At 46.4% G+C, this 20680-nt stretch overlaps 1 pseudogene; it reads left to right on the plus strand.

Annotated features, from left to right (window-relative positions):
• Positions 1 to 12585: 12585 nt before the first annotated feature.
• On the plus strand, positions 12586 to 20096 carry LOC106985478 (threonylcarbamoyl-AMP synthase-like; annotated as a pseudogene).
• The last annotated feature ends 584 nt before the right edge of the window (positions 20097 to 20680 follow it).

Below are 20680 nucleotides of genomic sequence, written 5' to 3' on the forward strand. Positions count from 1 at the left end.
TGGCGCAAATGAGGAAATGAAGGCTCAGAGAAGTTAAATGACTTGCCCAGTGTCTCAAAGTGAGAAAGTTCTGGAAGGCTGGGAATTGAACTTGCGCGTTGTAGTGCCTAGTCCAGGGTCCTTGCTATCACACCACACAGTGCCAACAAGCCTTAAACATGCCACGTGCCTCATTGTCTTCCGGGGCAAATTCTAGGCGAATTAGAAAGCAATTGTAGTGTAAGAGATGTCCTCTTTCTTTCTTTAAGAAAACTTATTACACAGGTGATTCATGCCCATTGTGAAAAAACCACAAAATAAAAATAACTTAAAAAAAAGGAAGAAGAAAAGGTATCCCCCCCCCATAATTCCACCCACCGTATCTACCACCGTTAATATCTTAGTGTGTTCGCCTAAGAACAAAGGAAATGGTTTTAAAATACATTGCATTAACGGCATCTCCAGGGCAAGCTGTGAAAGAAATCCCATCCTCGGGCTTCACCCGAGAGGAGGAAGGATGTGGAATGGGAAAGTAATGAGTGCAGCAGGCGGTGTGCGTGTGCATGTGTGTGGGTGTGTGCTCGTGTGCACACATGTGTACGTGCCTGGCCCTTCTCTGCCGGGCCCAAGAGAGTGCTTGGCACCTCAGCGGCTAGCCAAGTTGGTAGGGAATTTATTACAACTTCGTAGACAGTGGTTCTGCAAGTGAGACGCAGAGCAGCCATGACTGCAAGTGACAAAAGTGGCCTGCCTTCAGCTCCCGTAGGCAAGGGAGGGTTGATTAAGTTTAATTCAGTCCAATGGGGCTGCTGCTGAGAGATGGGGTCCCTCAGGCCCCAGGACAGGGAGACGTCCCCTTTCGTCATTTTCCTTACACATGAAGTGTCTTATTTGTGACCGTCTGCCCCGCCCCTCCTCCAGCCAGAAGGCCAGCCCCACAGAGGGGGGCTCATCGGCCTTGCTCACCTGCATCTACCTCTCGGCGCCTGTCTCACTGTCTGGCAGGTTGTAGTACTCAAAACATGTTTGAATTGATTGCAGAGTTTGGGGGTATGCATAAGATAGTTGCTAAGGGCATCCCTCCTTTTATGTACAAGGACCTAGACCCAACTCAAGGGGGTAGTCAAAGTCCCAGGCACCCTCTCTATGTCATCTGTTTGTAACTCAGGACCTCTAAAATGAGGTTGCCAGCACCTGGAAACAGAAGAGCCACATCCTTTCTTCCACGAACTGTAAGAAGTGTTCCAATGCCCTGGGCACCTGTTTTGTTCCAAATTAGGAAGACAGAAGGAAATTGACTCTACCTCATCATTCTCACTCATTCTCAGCTTCCAAAGATTTTTCCCTTCAAGTCCAGTGTCTAGGAGGCAGTGAGGTGAGGGGTTATGAGCCCCAGGCTTGCAGTCTGATGAACCAGGAATCAGATGGCAGGTCATCTACTTTTCAGCTCTGTGAGCTGCGGGAGTTTTGTTGACCTCTGTGAACCTCAGTTTCCTCATCTGTGAAGTGGGAACAACAACATTAAATTTGCAGTGTTGCAGTGCTTAAATGAGGTAAAAGTTAAAGTGGCTAGGGCAGTGCTTTGGCACATTGTCTGTCTCTGAAGCATATATATTCTTCCCGCTGGGAATATCTTCCTTAACCTTGAAAGTCTAAAAGCAGTGCCAGCCATGTAATCCCCAAGGTATTTGCATGAGGAGAGCATTGATAAATTCTGCCCATGGACGGCTGCCCACTGAATAGTGTCTCTATTCAATTGATGTAAAAATCATCTCCCTGTGAGATTAGGAGATGCTATAGCCTAACTCCAGGCAGTGAGGCAGAGAGGTCCATCCAGGAGTCCTAGGAGCACACTCCCAGCACTAGACAGGACTAATCAAGGTTGGAAAGGATACTGGGTTCTATTTTAATTTTTTTTAATGTTTATTTTTATTTTTGAGAGAGAGAGAGAGACAGAGCTGAGCAGGGCAAGGGCAGAAGGAGAGGGAGACACAGAATCCGAAACAGGCTCCAGGCTCCAAGGTGTCAGCACAGAGCCCAACGCGGGGCTTGACCTCAAGAACCGTGAGATCATGACCTGGGCCAAAGTCACTTAACCAACTGAACCTCCAGGGTTCTAATGGAGAATGTGGGCAGGCTCTCCCGTAGGGGTCTTTGTTCTTCTGCTTGGGATGGGCCAGAGAGGTTCCTTCCATGGTAGGAGTCCAGGTTTAGGAGCTGAAGTAGAAATCCTAGGAAGATCAAGGCTCCAGATGATAATACAAGGGCCAGGACACTGGGGAGAGGGTTAAGCGTGTTCCCTGTGGCTCCCCTGCCGATCTCCTGTTGGACTCCTTCCCTCTCTTTTTGCGTCTTTCTCTTCAAAGGGGCTTTTGGTACATCAGGCTTTCTCACTACGGCCACTTCTTTCTCCATCAAAACTTAACCATACCTGGACGAACTCTGAACCCAATTGCTTTGACAATCACATCCGTGTGAAAGAGTTATGGGGGTCATGGTTTGCAATATGTGACAACTTAAATTAACTACGTGCTTCTTGAAGATACCACCTGCATTTTCTGGGCTGTAGGACTAGAAATCATGCCCATTCTGTCTCCAGGATCTTCTGTCCTTCCATGACATCTGGGAGAGTGGTCATAAGGGATAAGTATTTATTTATCTCTGATCTAGACCAATCCCCCGGCCCCATTTTCTGAATGAGAAATCTAAATTTGTCGCAGAACCTGGGGGAATAGGGCTGGGGGACAAATCTCCCGACCTCTTTCCCTCTGCCTGTCCCTAATTCTAGAGTCTTTACATTCAATATGTAATCTGCAGACCAGCAACTCTGGTGTTACCTGGAAGCTTGTTAAAAATGTGCAATCTCAAATCCATAGGAGACCGGGCGAAACAGAATCTGCATTTTAACAAGATCCCAGGTGATTCACATGCAGTTTAGAATCTGAAAAGCTCTGGTTTAGAACTCACATTTTCCCCATTTCCTTTCTCATCATTACTTCAACCCCGAGGGTCTGTGACCCTCTGAGGCTGAATTTAGCCCAATCTCCGAATATAATGTGCAAGGAGTCCTGGTGTCATTACATAAAGCACAATTTTCCAGTGAGATTTCTGCCCCGTATTCTGACATTTTTTTCCTCTGCCTTATTTAAAATTCTAAAAAGAAAAGCCTCATCAATGGAATTCTTTTAAGAATGGGCAGGAGAATCCACCACCTTGAACTTCTAGCAGAAAACGCATGATAGACACTTAATAAATAATCATAACCGGGTGGCGACATGTGTGTGAAAGCGCTTAGTAAATTATAAAGCAGGGCACAAATGTTACTGATTAGAATTCCCAGGGATCCCGGAACGTGATCCTTCACGAGCCCGTTCAGGGTGAAAATGTTTCTCAGAATATAACGGGAAACTTAAAAGTTTTCTAATTATTCTCATTTTATTAGACACTTACGTGGCTACAAGAAGAGTGGGTGTGAGCCCTGGCTGTGCATCAGAATAACTTGGGGGAGCTTTAGTTAGGAGCTTCATTTCAGAAATACATAAGCCTGAAAAAATATAAAAAAGTAAATGAACGAATGAATGAATGAATGACCAGGCTTGGCCCTTGATTCTATTTCTTGAGCTCTGGACAGTCAGGGCTGGGCAATAGGACATTTTTAAACACTCCCAGGTGATTCTCTTACACAGTGAGATTGGAGAACCACTGAGCTGGAAAGTTGTTATTTCCAGGTTTACGGGAAATAAATGTGAGCGAGCATTTTATCCATATTTATGATACGGCTAAAGTCCAAATTTTGTAATTCCTAAATCTTAATGATGGTCAAACCACCGGGAGCTACCCCCCAAATTGAAATACTAATGGCTGATTCCAAGCAGTATTAACTTGGTAATGACAATTTGGTTCATCCTTTATTCTCTTACCATTTAACACGGGCCAGCCAACACAGCACCCAGGAGTGACCTCAGTCCTGACAGCATATTTGTGTACAGGCTTGTGCCCCAGTGTCAAAAACCAAATTCCATGGTTTTTGCTCCAGCAATTTGACATTTCGACGACATGGGTTTCAAAGAATACTGATGAGGATCTAGGAGACCTAAGTTCTAGGCAATGTTCTTTCCTGAAGTTGTCTGATGTTGGGTCAGTTTCCTGCTGTGACAAACAAGGGTGTTGGACCAGTGGTTATGGAATCTGGCTGACCATCAGATTCACCTGGAGAGCTTTGCAAAACCACAGATTTCAAGGCCCCAGAGCTACCAGTTGAAGCTTCTGGAGTGTGTGTATATGGGGTGGGGGGGCAGCGGGCAGTGTTGGAAAAGAGGATTTTTTGTTTTTTTGCTTTTCGGAAAACAGGATTTTTGAAAGAATCCTAAAACTGGAAAATCAGCTGTGGTTGTGAGCCATTGGACAAGATAAGCTCTTTAGTTCTTCTCTGCTTGATGAATATATGACATTAGACCTAGTTGGTTAAATTCCACTATCAGAAGAAGCTGGTCTGGGGACAGGGCCTGGCCAGAGGGCTGGGTCTGCAGAGGGATAAACATAGGAAACCCACAATAAGAAGTGTCATCTTTGACCACCTCCCGCAAATGTCTCAAGATCCTGTGTTTATATGGCTTCTGCCCAGGTCTTTTTGTTAGAGTCATATTGCTAAGTGTCGAATTGCCATCTTATCACATTACCTTTAAAAAAATTGTTAGGGGCACCTGGGTGGCTTGGTCGGTTAAGCGTCTGACTTCGGCTCAGGTCATGATCTCACGGTCCGTGAGTTCGAGCCCCGTGTCGGGCTCTGTGCTGACAGCTCAGAGCCTGGAGCCTGTTTCAGATTCTGTGTCTCCCTCTCTCTCTGCTCCTCCCCTGTTCATGCTCTGTCTCTCTCTGTCTCAAAAATAAATACACGTTAAAAAAAATTTTTTTTTTTAATGGTTAAAAAGGTGCTGCTTGGGAATAAAGTTCTTAGAACAATTGTCTTCTTTTCCTGCTACCTACCTCACCTCACTTCTCCTCTAAGTCTGAGTTTCACTGTGCAAAAGAATCTTTCTGGAATGCTTATTTAAATACAGGTTCTGGGGTGCCTGGCTGGCTCAGACAGTGGAGCGTGTAACTCCTGATCTTGGGGTTGTGAGTTCAAACCCCACGTTGGGCCTAAAGCTTACTTAAGAAAAAATACAGATTCCTGGGCCTGTCCCTAATTGTAATAAGGAGATTTGGGTTGGGCCCAGAAACCTGCATTTTTACAAGCTCCTAAGGCATCTGAACTACTTTCGATCTCCCTGTAAAACTTTGTTTCCAGCCTTTCTCAGGCTTCCTTTATGATAAGCATCTCCTCAGTCCATCAACAAATGAATGGATAAAATGTGATGTAGCCATGCAATGCAATAATACTCAGCCATAAAAAGAAGTGAAATACTGATATTTGCTGCCACAGTGGATGAGCCTTGAAAACATTATCCTAAGTAAAAGAAGTCAGATACAAGAGGCCACGTAGTATACAATTCCATTAATATGAAATGTCCAGAATAGGCCAATCCATGGAGACAGAAAGTTGATCAGTGGTTGTCAGGGGTTCAGAGGGAGAGAGGAATGCAGAGTGAGTGCTGATGGATGGGAGTTTCTTTAAGGGGTGATGAAATGTTCTCAGAAAGTGGTGATGGTTGCACAACTGTGCGAATATATTAAAAATCATGAATGGTATACTTTAAAAGGGTGGATTTTATGGCATGTGCATTATATCTTTAAAAAGAGAAACGAGGGTGCCTGGCTGGCTCAGTGAATAGAGCACACAGCTCTTGATCTCGGGGTTGTGAGTTCAAGCCCACGTTGGGTGTAGAGATTACTTAAAAAATAAAGTTTAAAAAAAAAAAAAGAAAGGAAAAAGGAAAAAAGAAACAAAGACAAAAACCTGGGCAGTTTTTAAAAAAGCAGATTCCCAAGATCTAAGATCCCAAGATCTAAGATCCTCCCTCAGATCCACTGAGTTAGCACCTCTAGGGAAGATCCTAAGAATCTGATTTTAATAAATGCTTCAAGTGATTCTTAACACAAGGGAAGTTTAGGAAGAGCTCCCTGGTACACTGAAGGCCTGAGTCGTCCTTCTGCACAGACTCTTGACACTCCATCTGAGGTTGGCAGCCCCCAGGATTATCCTTGTGATCCCTGCCTCCTAGTATTCTGCTCCTCTTGAGTGTGGACGGGGCTCATTGACTCCCTTCTAATGAACAGAATACAATGGAAGTGATGCATAGTCCTTTCAATATTAGGTTTTTAAAAGATTGTGGCTTCCATCCAAAGAATGTATACAAATGGCCACTAGTGTGTGAAAGATACTCAGTGTCACTCATCAGTAGGGAAATGCAAATCCAAACCACAGTGAGATATCACCTCACACCTATTAGGATGGCCACCATAAAACAAAACAAAACAATGGAAAATAACATGTGATGGTGAGGATGTGGAGAAATTGAACACGTGCAGCCGAACACGGTATGGAGGGTCCTCACAAATTAAAAATAGAATTACCAGGGCACCTGGGTGGCTCAGTCGATTAAGCGTCCAACTGCGGCTCAAGTCGATCTCGAAGTTCGTGAGTTTGAGCCCCACGTCAGGCTCTGTGTTGACAGCTCAGAGCCTGGAGCCTGCTTCAGATTCTGTGTCTCCTTCTCTCTCTGCCTCTCCCCACCTCACTCTGTCTCTCTCTCAAAAATAAATATACATTAAAAAAATTTTTTTTTAAAATAGAAGTGCCATCTGATCCAGCAATCCAACTGTTGAGTCTATACCCAAAAAAACTGAAAGCAGGATCTTGAAGAGATATTTGTATACCCATGTTCACAACAGCACTCTTCACAATAGCAAAGGGGTGAAAACAACTCAAATGCCCACTGACAAATGAATGGATAAAGAAAATGTGGTAAAATGCGTATGGTGGGATATTATTTGGTCTTAAAAAAGAAGGACATCCTATTACATACTACAACATGGATGAACTGGAAGGCAGTATACTTAGTGAAATGACCCAGTCACCAAAGGACAAATACCATATGGTTCCACCAAGGTGAGGCACCTAGAGAAGTCAAATTCATAGAGACAGAAAGTAGAATAGTGGTTGGCAGTAGAGGGGAATGGGGAGTCGTTCAGTGAGGAGAGAGTGCTGGTTTTGCAAGATGGAAAAGTTCTGGAGATCTGATGCACAATGTGAATATATTCAACACTATCAAACTACACATGTAGAAATGGTTAAGACGGTAAAAAAAAAAAATTTGGCTTCCATTGCAGGCTCTCTCTTGGTATGCCCCCTCTCCGTTGCCCTCCAGCCCAGGCTATCTTTCAGATCCCCAACTGTCATGTTGGGGGGACACTCAGGCAGCCTATGGAGAGACCCATGAGGTGAGGAGCAGCGTCCTGCCAGTAATACCTGGGTGAACTCGGACTTCAGTCTTCTGATTCCTGCCAACATGTGAATATACTTGGAAGTGGATCCTTGACCCTTCCCCAGTTGAGCCTTCAGATAAAACCGTAGCTGTCACAAACAGCTTGACTGCAGCCTCACAAGAGACTTTGGGGTAGAAGCACTCAGCTGAGCCACACCTGATTTTTGACACACTGAAGTTGTGGCATAAAGATGATTTGTTTTAAATTGCGAACTTCTGGGGTAATTTGCTATGCGACAGTAGGTAACTAATACACCATCAGTTACATTTTGCTCAGTTAGTCAGATTGCGGTGCCACAGTGCAGACCACACCAGGGCACTGGCTGCAATCCTGCTATTCAGGATATAAAATTGTATGTATATTTTTTGGTAGATCAAATAATGGGCCCTCCAAAATGGTCACATCCTAATCTCTGGAATGTGTGAATACATTATGTCCCATGGCAAGAGGGACTTTGCCCATGTAACTTTCTGTCTTTCTTCCTTCCATCCTTCCTTCCTTCCTATCTTCCTTTCTTTCAAGAGTGAAAGTGGGAGTGAAAACAGGGGAGGGGCAGAAGGGAGGGAAAGAGAGGATCTTAAGCAGGTCCCGTGCCTAGCCCAGAGCCTGACACAGGGTTCGATCCCAGCAGGGCTTGATCCCAGGAGGGCTCAATCCCACAACATGGGCCAAAATCAAGAGTTGCACACTTAACCGGCTGAGCCAGCCAGGCACCCTAAGATTACAAACTTTAATATAGATTATCCTGGGTGATCCAAGTGAGCCCAATCGAATCACATGAACCCTTAAAGGCAGAGAACTTTCTCTGGCCGGAGGTGGGAGAAATTTGGCAGAGGCAGAAGCTGGAGAGATTCCAAGTAAGAGAGGGATCCCACCACTGGTGAAGGGGCAATGTGTAAAGCGTGGGAGTCAATGTGGGCAGCCTCTAGGGGCAAAGACTAGCACCCAGCTGACAGCTGGCAAGGCAACAGGGACCTCAACTTTACATCTGTAAGGAACTGAATTCAACCCCAACTTGAATGAGCTTGGAAGTGATTTATCCTGAAGTCTCCAGCAAGGAATGCAGCCTTGCTGACAGCTTGATGTTGGCCTTGTGAAACCCAGAGCAGAGAAACCAATCCAGCCACCTGGAATTTCGGGTCTACAGAGGTGTGCGATAATAAATCTGTATTATTTTTGGTTACAAAATTTGGGGTAATTTGTTATGGCAGCCATGGAAAACGAACATATTTATGCATATGTGGCATGTATTGCTTTTGAGCCCCTTCCTTCCAGGTATCATAGCTATGCAGATGGTGCACAGTGTTATTTATCATTTTCCACTTATCCTGCTGAAGCAGTCATTCACTATCTTAGTGAATGTATTGCAGGCTCGAGTGTTCCGTGCATCGTTTTCCAAGGCTCTCTGGGAAAGACACTCCTTTTTTCGGGAGCCTGGCGTCTGGCTGGGGAAAGACTGAGTGCGTGCTGTTTTTTTTTCTGAGGCTACTGATCAATACTTACCATTAGGAGGACAACTCCATGCATCACTAAACTTTGACCTTGGTGCCCAGAGCGGTCCCAAGATGCCAATTGATGTACAGGCAATATACATATTCCTCAGATGCAATACCCCTTTCATAGACTTCCCTGAATTAAATCTTAGAGGCTTCAGTGATGGCAAAATAATGTTGCTAATGTACCGGCAAGCCCAGGATATTCAGAAAGGATGCTTGGATACAAGGAATTGTCTTTGTGCTTTTTAAAAAAAAACTTTTGGAGGCACCCGGGTGGCTCAGTCAGTTGAGCATACAACTTCAGCTCAGGTCACAATCTCACGGCTTGTGAGTTCAAGCCCTGCGTCGGGCTCTGTGCTGACAGCTCAGAGACCGGAGCCTGCTTTGGATTCTGTGTCTCCCTCTTTCTCTGCCCCTAACCCACTCGCATTCTGTCTCTGTTTCTCTGAAAAATAAATAAACATTAAAAAAAAAATCTTTTGCATGGGCACTGTGTTTGGATCGTTGACCAGCTGACCCTGCCTTCTGTACAATGGGTGGTGTGGGCATAAGGTGTCCCTTAAGTCTGCCGTGGAAATAAGTACACGTCTAAAAGGCCAAGACTTGGAAATAAGTGGTTGCCTCCCCTTAGAAATCACAAGATAAGCCTACAAGAGCCTAAAATAACGTTAATTGCACTTCTTTCTCATCTACAAATTTGGAATGTTGTTTCCCCAGAAGTATGCATTTTTCAGGGAACTCTTCATAGTGGTGTACCATCACATAACATCATGGTGCTCTGAGTGAAAGGAGATGCTACTCCTGTTTCCCTGGATCTGTTCAAATGGGATCAATTGCCAAACAGTTGTTTGGATTAAAACCAAGTGGTTAATTTAATCAGGCTTTCAAGAGGCAGTTATTTTGATTAAAAGAATCGTATCTTAGCGGGCTTTGGCAGCTTCTTATCTCCAGGCAGTGGGTCCCACACACTGAGCTTTTCTGTGGAACCGGGGGGCATCAACTGCTCGAGTAAAAAGGGGCGTACGGGAAGAGAAGGCTCACGAAGCCCCATTGAAGAAAGTATAGCGGCGCCTCGTCAGAAGTGAAAAGCCATTAGGAACATAAAAGGCTACCCCTTCCATCTCCTTCTCTCTCTCATGTCTGGCTACAGCTACCTGGCCTCACATCAGTTTTCCTGCTTATTCACTGCTTATCCACTGGTGTGGATAGTTCTCTGCTTGTCCACTGGTGTGCCCAAGGCTGAGAATTCCAGCAGCCCTGAGTTTATGTCACTTTTGCTATTTGTACCCATCACCATGATTAACTTCACCCTGAGTCTGAATTTGAATCCACGCCATTTTAAATTCCCAGGAAAACAATTTGATTCGCCGGGTGTGGTCACGTGACTAGCTCTGGTGCAATGAGCTGTACCCAGGATGGGTCAGGTGTCACAAGACATGAAGGAAGGGCTGGCCCCCCCAGGTGATGAATGGAGCAGGGAGGAAATAAGTGACAGACACCTCCAAAAGTTTTTCCTGAACTGAAAATGGCAGATACCCCTTTATCACTTCTTTCCCTGCCAATCTGCAAATTCTTTAAGGGCAGAGGATTTTTTTTTTTTTGATCCTTATCTTCACCACTATTCTTAGGCCAGTGCCTCATCTATAGATGCTCGATACATAAAAAAAAAAAAAAAAAAAAGATAAAGTTGGTCATGCCTACTGCCAGTTGTATCTACTGGAACTTCTTCTACCATGCTGGCCCCAACCCATGTGGGGATGAGGCATGAAAACAAAAAGAGGTGTCAGATGGGCTGAACCCTCCTGAGTTCTTTCTTCCAGCATTGCTTGGGTTAATAATAACTATTATGTATTCTTCAGTTTCCAAGGGGCAAGCATAATACAAAGTACTGTATGCATCACTAACCTACTTATCCACTCTGATAACCCTGTGAGAAAATTGTTCAGAGAAGTTTAGTAACTTGCTCAGGGTCACACAGCTCTAAAGTGCCATGGCCAATTCTAAACCTAAATCTAGAGGCTACCCTCCGAAGCTTTCTATTTTCCTTCCTCCTCTGCCATGAGGAGTTGGGAAGGAGGCTGAGAGATGAAGCTAAGAGGAGAGGTGTTGGGTCAATGCCAATTTTGTGAACTAAACAAAATTGTTCCGTGCTAACAGTTTCTGAAAGCTTTTTGAACATGGCCTTGGGCCTTTCATGGTTCTGAGGTTTTCCAACAACTCCTCTTAATTGAGTCTTTCCAGGCTGAGCTGCAGGATTTAAGTATTTCAACAAGAAAAGGGTTCTCAGATTCCTTCTCTCCCTTTAAGCTGGGTGAGAATGTGTCCACCAGCTTTCTGCTTTTGAACACTGGAAAACATTCTGGGAAGCTGAGACAGGACCTGGGTCAGTGCTGCCATTTTTTATTGTGCTTTGCATAGTGAGGGCTCAAATTCAGGCCACCCTCGACCCACTACATCTTGTACACTGGCACCAGCTTGTACTGCCCAGAAGAAGACGTGCCATGTTCTAATGCACATCTTAGGGCACCTATGGGAGCACTGGATGGGGATAACATTGTTTCAGATTTCCCCTGCTTTAAGTTTTAAGTTTTGACCATGACTTCTGTTAATGCCATTTCTGGATCATACCTCTGGTGTATGTACTGGCAAGAGGAATCCAAATTCTGTTCATCATTTTCGAAGGAGAGAGGGGTTGACATTGGTGCCTGGAACTGCGTTTCCACCTGTCAGTGGGTGGGTAGGGTCTTCTTGCCAGTTCCCAGCTGGTCTCTCTACACACAGCCCTTGATCCAAATCCCAAGGAGCGATCTTAGCGGTCTTGGGAGTGGTGGGGGAAGAAACTGGAACCTGTTTAGCAAAACAACCCCGTAAAATCCCAGTGTAGAGCAGGTGCCTATGTTAACCCTGAGAAAGGCCGGCTTGTCTTAGGACTGTGTGAGAAAACGCAAAGCCCCTTCACCCCACCCTTAGGGCACTATAGGCCTAGCTAAGGGGTTGTATAGTATTTAGGGCCTCTTTACTTTTATTTGTAGTTCTGTTAAAATGCCTTCCCAACATGCTTCCATGATTTAAATTCTGTATGGGAACTCATCCTGAAATTTATGCCCTTTGGAATGTATTTGGAACAGAGATAGGGTTTTAAGGAAACAGAAAGCTGGTGAGTCCCAAGAACCCCTTCCTCCGTGGAGCTGTGTATTCACAGCAGTACCTAGGGAGTCCGCAGGGAGTAGAGCGTAGTGGTTACACGTGGTCAGTCTGCAGGGACAGCTCTGGGTGGGTTCAATCTCATCTTTGCCACTCACTCGTTGTAGAACCCTAAGCAAATTGCTTAATGCTCTGAACCTCCTTTCCCTCATCTATAAAACAGAGACAATAAAAGTTTCTTCTCTAACCTCATGGTGAGGTTCCCTGAGATAATGCACGTGGAAGGCTGGGCACGGAGCAGAGAACATAGCAACGTCAGCTCCCGTTCGTTGCTCATCTCAAGACGTGAACCCAAATTCTGCCTGAAACCCTGTTGAACACACAAAAGTTTCTGACCTTTTTTGATCGGAGGTCCCCTTTTATTCCATATGAATGACCTCAGATTTTAATCCTCCTCCCCAAATCTCATCCACGACACTGCGCCCACCAGGAAGAAGTTCTGGTTACCATGATGTGTACCTAGTCTTAGCCCGTGAGCATGCCTACCCACCTCAGTCTTCAGTTTCCGGAGGAGCAGTGTAAGATCAGTGAGCTTGTTAACGAGGGGGCGAAGCTGGAAGGGAATGGGCTGTCTGCTGGATGTGCTTTTGTTGCAAAGTTGTGTGGGAAAATGAAAGGCTGGAAACTCAGGACACTGGTAAAGGAGAGAAAGCTCATCGCAGCACATTTTTCCATCCTCACATACAATTGCTTCCACTCCCGGGTGTAACAAAACTTCCCAGTGGCTTCTTTTTATCAAAGGCGGTAGTAGAGTGTCATCAGTGCGTGCACTGACTTTGGGATGGGGTGGTCCTGGGTCGCCTGCTACTAGCTGAGGGACACCGGGCGAGTTATTGAAACTCTACATGCCTCAGTTTTCACCTCTATAAAATGGCTCAGTTGTTAAACATCTGACTTCGGCTCAGGTCATGATCTCATAGTTCATGAGTTCGAGCCTCGCATCGGGCTCACTGCTGGCAGCTCAGAGCCTGGAGCCTAATGCGGGTTCTGTGTCTACCTCCCTTCTGCCCCTCTCCCACTCATGCTCTGTCTGTCTCTCAAAAATTAATAAATGTAAAAATAATTTAAAAAGAAAATGGACATATGAATAGCATCTATCCATCTCACTTGTGTTTTGAAGATTAAGGTAATGAATATAAAGTGCCTGGCATATAGTAAGCCCTCAATAAGCGTACTTCATTGCCAGCATCATCATCCAATTATTACCTACATCTTGATGTTGCTGAGCGTATACGATCCGTGAAACAATCAACCTTCTGCCTAGGGTTGGTAGTGAATATGTGGTGGATAAGTTTATTTATTTTGAGAGAGAGAGAGAGCACAAGTGGGGGAGGAACAGAGAAAGAGGGAGAGAAAGAATCCCAAGCAGGTTCCACACTGTCAGCTCAGAGCCCAATGTGGGGCTCAAACTCACGAATCGTGAGTTCATGACCTGAGCCAAAGTCAAGAGTCAGACCCTTAATCAACAGAGTCACGCAGGCGCCCCTATATGTAGTGGATATTATAATAACATCTCAGCTCTGAATATTAACTGTAACAGCTAGTCATTCTTTTCGAAGCATCCCAAGGGCTTGTCCGATGCTGTAAGGTCTCTGATGGGCTCCCCTCACCCTGTGAAAGGATAGTTTCCTATGGCCGACACGACAGGTTGTCACCCCAACTGCCAGTCCCCCTTCTTCCTTGTGAAACAGAACACCAATTCTGTTCAAGCAGCCATGTGCCTAGCCCCAGGGGAAGAACGATGATTCGTGCGAGCTACTTCTGGTAGTCCCATTTACCTCTATCTTAATTGGTCTAAGAGGAGGCATGTGATAAGATATAAGGGAAAGTCTCCCAACAAAAGGAGAGGGGAGTGTGAGGTGAGCCTCAGTTTGGTCCCTGGCATCTTCCTTCTTGCTTTAGGTACTGTCACGTGGGGATGTAATGTTTGGAGCCTGCAGCTGCCATTTTGTGACCACGTGGTAACTAGCATGAGAATGACAGGGCAGAAAGATAGAAAGAGTCTAGATTCTTAAAGACATCACTAAGCCACCAAGTTGACTCTGAGGCTGTTCGCCTCTAAACGTCTTTTTGGTATACAATAACTGTTTTTATGATTGGGCCTATTGTTAATCCGGTTTTCTGCCTAACTGTTTTACTCCTTTTCTGTTGGCCAAGCCGGCAGAATGACCGCTATTCAAATTCTGCCCAGATATAAAGACATTCGGTTCCCATTTTCTTCCTCTTGATCTGAGTAATCAAGTGTTTTTAAATAAATTCCTCACCCACCATTGTAGTGAAACTGCTCTTGAAAAGGTCACCAATGACCTCTTGATTGACATGTTGAATAGCTCCATCTAATTTCACATCCTGCTTAACTTCTGCTGCATTAGACAGCTTGACCACTTTCTTATTCTTAAAGTGAGTCCCTCTCTTGGTGTGTGTCACTACTCTTTCCATGTCTCTGGTCCGCCTTCTGTGGTTCCTTCTCTTTCTGCCCCTCGACTCTGTATGAACCCCAGCATTCCGCCCTAGTGGCTTCTCATCTCTCACCAGCACCAGGAGGTGCCTTCTCCACGTTCAAGACTTTGGTTACTACCGGTGGGCCTTTGTGATCCCCATGTCCATGTCTCCAGGGCACGTCTTTCCCCAACACAGATCTGCTTTTCTCTCTGTGAACAGGATGTGTCCGCTTGGATGTCCCCACGGGACCATCAACACAGTATCTGTAAACTGAACTCTGTCCCCTACAAATGACTTCTCCTCTGTCACACACCTCACCACTCACACTGGCCCTCAGCTAGAAAACTCAGTCATCCGAAGGAATTCCTTCTTTTGCAACACCCAATCAATCATCAAGTATAAAAATTCCTCAATTCTCAGGAGTCTGTTGCAGCTTCCCCCCATGTTCCCTGCCATGGCCTCCAGCCGTCACTTCTGTGTTGCAAAAGTCTCTCATGTGCCTCCAATCCCGCCCCCCCACTCTCCCACAATCACCTGCATTGCTGTTAGAAGGGATTTTCTAAAAACCAACAGAATCGTGTCACGGGATTTAAAATTTTCCAACGGAGTAGATGTGTGGGGGAGGAGGTAGGGGGCAGGTTGTATTAGCCATCATGCTCTCCAGATAAAGTCTGCACTTCATAACATGGCACAGAAGACCTTTTAGTCCCTCTGGAAACAGACCGGATTTTGTGTTTTGTATCCCCTCCACCTTCCCTGCATTCTCAGCTGCAGCTCCTGGGGACTTCTCTTTCTCTTCACGATGTCCTCTGATTCCATGCTGGACTCCTATGCCCAGCATTCTGAACTTCTAGCACCCGCTAGTTCTCAACCCAAACTGCACTTCCCCAAAGCGTTCCCTGAGTCTAGTACTAGGCCAGAGTTCCTCAACCTTGGCCCTGTTGACATTTCAGGTTGGTTCATCGTCTGCTGTGGAGGTTGCCCTGGGCATCGTAGGGTGTCTGACAGCATGGCTGGCCTCTCCCTGCTAGACGCCAGAGGCACCTGCCTCCCCCAGTTTCCACAACCACAAATGTGTCCAGACACTGTGACATTTTCCCTGGGGGACAGAATTGCCCCTGCCCCGGGTTGCAAACCATTGGACTAACCCAAGTCCCCTTCTTGTCATCCCGTGGCTTCCTGTCCTGCTCTGAGCATAACACCCATGGCACAATTTTGAAGTGACTCATCTGTTTCAACAGAATGTTAATCTCCAAGAGAGCGTCTCCCAGGGCTGGGCACCCAGTAGGCATGCAGTCTAGCTTCACGAGAGAGTGAGCTCGCAGATGGAAGTGACCTTGCCTGTCATCTGTGTAGGCCCCAGGATGGTGCTGGCACATGATGGGGCTCAATAAGCATTTGTTGAATGAAGGAATGACTCAGTCATTCATTCAAATGCTTCTTTCTCTGTGAAAATTTTATTAGTTTCCCTGTCAAGTGGAGAGGATGTTTTCCCCTCTTAACTCCGTAGTATTTTGTGCGTGCCCTTGTCCCCCAGCATTACTACACTGGGTATCATAATTTGCTAACACATGTTGGTGGAAATTAAATCATGCTCTCTGTATCTTCCGGTCTCTTTCTAGAAACAGAAAAACTAGGTCCATTCCTGTGCCCGGGAATCTCATGATCCTCGTTTTCCTTAAACTACTACACCTGTTCTACCCCTGGCTGCTATCAGCCACACCTGCCCCCCCCCCCCCACATACTCATCTATCTTCCTTAGCCGACTTCAAAGAGGGGGGGGTGGCTCAGAGCTGCCGGGCACCGAGGACCCACGTCTGCTACACAGCCGCTTCTTGCCTCTCTCTTCCTTGACTGTGCTCCCAATGATGGCAACCAGTTCTGGGAGGTCTTAATAACATATGGTGCTCGCTTGCAAGCCTCTCCTGGGGACGGGATGCACCATGTCTGCAGCAGGCCCACCACCTGATGGCTTCAAATGCAAGAGGCTATGGGGAGCCCCATGGCGGGAAGGAGCCGTGCTATTATTAAAGTAAACCAACACACATTCACAACGGCAGGAAAGGGGATCAGCTTTCTTTTGAGAAGGGTTCAATACGCCGAGAAGAGTAGAGCTGCTTTTTCTGCCCGGTAGATGGTTTACATGCATCCTTTAATCACAAAGTCCTGTGGGGAGAAGATGCCGAAGTTAATATTTATATCTGGCATCCGACCCTCCGCATAAATAACAGCAGAGAGGCCGCGTGTTTGGTTTGAGGTCAGCTCTGTTTCAACAGCGAGGCCAGGTGCAGACACACATGCTGGACCTTTGAACTCTGTGTGTTGCAATCCAGATGTTCGGCAGAGGTGAGGAACTTGGGTCACTGATGGTGAGAGAATGTGGAGTGCTCTTCTAGCATCTTCCACGGGGAGCCCTGGCCAGTAGACTTGGCCCTAAGCCCACTTTCCTCGCCAGAGTCGAGAAACAGTAGCAGCTCCAGTTGTTGCTAGGGATAAGAGATCATCCACTGGGGAGTTGAGATAGCCAGGGCGGGGTGAGGGGGGGGGGGGAGTGGGTTGCACGAGGGAGGTCACGAAATTGACCGTGCTTAGCCTCTGCCCACGTTTGAGTCACTGGGAGACATTCTGCAATGGGAAAAATATTAGGCTTTTAATGACAGCCCTGACAAACAGGATCCGTGTGACCAAGTTGGTCTCAAAAGCAACTGCTATCATTTCTTAAAGGAGGATTTGTCAAATTGCGTGTTTCTTGAAGGGTTTTCCTAGTCCCACACTTTGCCTCGAAAACGTGCACAGAGTGAGGGGTTTGAACTTTCTGAATTTAATGCAAAGCACATATGTTGTTTGGGTTTTGTTTGTTGTGTTTGTTTGTTTTTATGGTTCCAAAATATGTTATATAAAAAAGAACCATATAGCAATAAAATGGTAATGTAAACACAAATCCTCGAAAAGGATGCAACATATTTCTAATGAAAGGAAACAACCACCTTCGCTTTATCCACAAAAAAAAATTAAAAATGATGAACAGGGGCCGTTTCGTTCACAGATTGTGGAATCCTACTGTTTACTGCTCTCCGAATGAGTATTTTTGAGGCATGACTGAAAACGGGAGTTTTCAACACCAAGCAGCTCCTGGCATCGTGCAAAGCACGCTGCTGTCGGTTGGTAGCCAGGCGACTTGAATTCTGGTCTTCACTGCTGACCCCCTGCTTCCTGGCTCCCAACCCCAGCACTCCACTGAGAGTGCTCTTGTCAAGGGTACCAGTGACCTTCTAATTGCTAAATCCAAAGGGCAGTTTTCAGTCCACTTCTGACCTGACCTCTCTTCAGCAGATGACATAATTGCCCACTCTTTCCTCCTTGAAATCCTCTCACCCCGTGCCTTCAATGACTCCATCTCATCCTGGTTATTCACCAGCTTCCCCCTTCCCTTTTCAGATACTCTCTAGGCTGTTCTTTTTCACCAATGGCTAGGAGCAGCTGCCGTGGGCTGAGGTCGTGCGGAGGCTTTGTGTGCATTTTCTTATCGACGCTTCACAGCAGCCCTGGGAGGTGGGACTTACGGGTTCCCTTTTTCAGACAAGGAAGGTAAGGCTCTGCGTAATACAGGGATCTTCACTGACCCCCTTGTAGGTCAATGGCTTATAAGCAGCAGGAATGGAATTCCCACCTAGGTCTGTCTGAATCCAGAGTCAAGTTGTCAACCATTACAATGCAGTTTTTCTTCCTCGGATACCCCTTAGATAGAGGTGTTCTCTGGAGTTGTGTGTTTGGCCCCTGTTCTTCTCTCTGCCCCTGTCTCCGCAGGGGACAGCTTTCCTCATAGCACCTCTATGGTGCCTTCACCCCAAATCTGTCCTTTGTTCCTTGTTTCTGACTGTTTCCAAGCCAACCCCATTTGCATATGCCACGGTCACCTTGTAGGGCTGTTGGTCGTGGTGTTGGACGACTCCTCAGCTGCCAATCCTTTCCAGACGATTGGCTGAAGCCCGTGATTGCTTAAGGAGTGGGCATGTGACCCAGACAGGGCAGATTGCTGGGAATGTCTAGGAAAAGTTTTCTCTCAAACAGACACATGAATGATGGCTTCTTTTCTCCTTCTCGATACTGCTGTGCCTTGGAGTCAGTCAGAGTCAGGAAAACCAACTGCAACCATGAGGGATAGGTGAAATCCAACAGGAGTAGAGCCTGGGTCCTTAATGACCAGCTGATTGAATCTTATCGGGAAAGGGGCTTCCAACTATGTTAAACAATATAGTCCCTTATTGTTTGCGTGGGTTTTTAGTTTGTTTTGTTTTGTTGTTACTTGCAGCCAAGAGCATCCTAAATGATATGTCAAATTCACTACATCTACAACTCAACTCAATATCTTCTTCCAACCAGCCTCCCCTCCTATAACTCTAGCCTTGTTAATATCACCATGACTGACTCATTGACCCACATCAGAAACCTGACCATCATCCTTGACTCCTCCCTCTGCCTCACCCCTAAAATCTAACCATGAGTTAAGTCCAGGAGATGTGCAAGCGCTGAGAGCCGTGGTGGCTGCCAGCACCAGGTTGAATGAGGGATGGGGGCAGGGGCGGGGGCTTTGTCCACAGCAGCCAGCTCCTCTGCATTCTGAGCCCCACTCTGCCAGTGCCAAGGGCCTGGCTGTTGTGGCTCCCTGGGAGTGTGGCCTTGCCCGCTGGACCAAGGTGTTTTGGGCCTCCGTGGCTAAGCTGCGCACAGGCGTCCGCCATGGTGGTGGTCCCCACCCACACGCCATAGGGCCTGGCCTTCTCGGCAAGTTGCTCAGTGGCACAGGGCGCTGTGTACCCCCTCAAGGGCTGCAGCAAGGCCAAGCTGCCGCCTGTCTATCTGGGCCATGTGGCCGATGTCTACAGGGACTGCCATGTTGAGCATATCCAAGGTGCTCCTGAAAGACTTATTATCAGAACCAGTGACCCTGGTGTTGGAAAGCTCCCAAGAGCTCAGTAAGGACCTGAACCCCTTTACTCCTCTTGTAGGCACCTGGACTCCTGATCATGGCTTCATGCAGGATTTGGCCTAGGTGTTTGAGCAACACTTGCTCTCACCAGTACCAACCTTGACTCTTAGGCCAGTTCTCCAAATGTCAAGGAATTCCTGTACCTCTGGCCTCAATTGTTGCTGGTCATTGATGGGGGACCAACTGGGGATGGCCAGAGCCCTGAACACTGCTTGGGCTCAACTGTGGTTGACTTGTCTGTACTTGGAAAGTTTGGCATCATTCATCCAGGCTGTGCCCTGGAAAGTATTACATCCATCCTCCCACAGAAGTATGGGTTGTTCCCCTCACAGAGATCTTGCTTGTGAATCTCAGGATAAGGGAGGGCCCAAGGACAAATGCCCGACACCATGTGTCTGTCCACCGGTGACTGGGAGGCATCATTTACAGAGGCCCCGGGGGCTACAGTGTCTCTAGTCTCTGTCTTTAAGCCAATGTGTCTTTCTGAACACTGGAGACTGGGGCCCAGAAGCTGCTGGTTTAGTCTTACACCTGGTGGGGGAGGTCTTCTTTATTATCTGTAACTTCATATATCAGTCAAAAGCCGACTAGAGACTTTGACAACATGCCTAGGATGGCCTTGTTTTCTACTAAGTTGCTTTTTAAAAAAATATTTTTGAAAAATAATTTAAAGAACAGGCTTGGAATCGAGTCGGAGCCTCTTCTCTGGTGGGTAGTGGCATTTAAGGTCCAAATCAGCTAGAGTACCAGCTGGTGCTGCTTAAAAGTCTCAGGTGACCAAAGGCATGTGCTTGTGCACCTGAGGCTGGGGCCAGGTTAGGACAAAGATTGTTGAGCCACAGGGCAAACACTATTTCCTCTGAGCTGAGGAGGCTGGTATTGTGGTGTGCTGTGATGCCTGGTGGAGAGAACCCTCCCTTTGGACTAATGGTGGGGAGTGAATTCAGTTGGCAGGGGTGGGGGTGGGGAGGTCCAAATAAAAACATATTGGAAAATAAATCTTTATTGTTCTTTAAAAAAAAAAAAAGTCCAGAAGATTCTACTGCTGAAAATCTCTGTTTCTTTCTTTCTTTCCATTAATCCCCTCCTTGTTCTTTTCAACTCTTTGCCACTTGTACTGTTCTTCTGAGCCCTTTCTCAG

The sequence above is a fragment of the Acinonyx jubatus genome, chromosome A2, assembly GCF_027475565.1.
Source record: "Acinonyx jubatus isolate Ajub_Pintada_27869175 chromosome A2, VMU_Ajub_asm_v1.0, whole genome shotgun sequence".
Lineage (NCBI taxonomy): Eukaryota > Metazoa > Chordata > Mammalia > Carnivora > Felidae > Acinonyx > Acinonyx jubatus.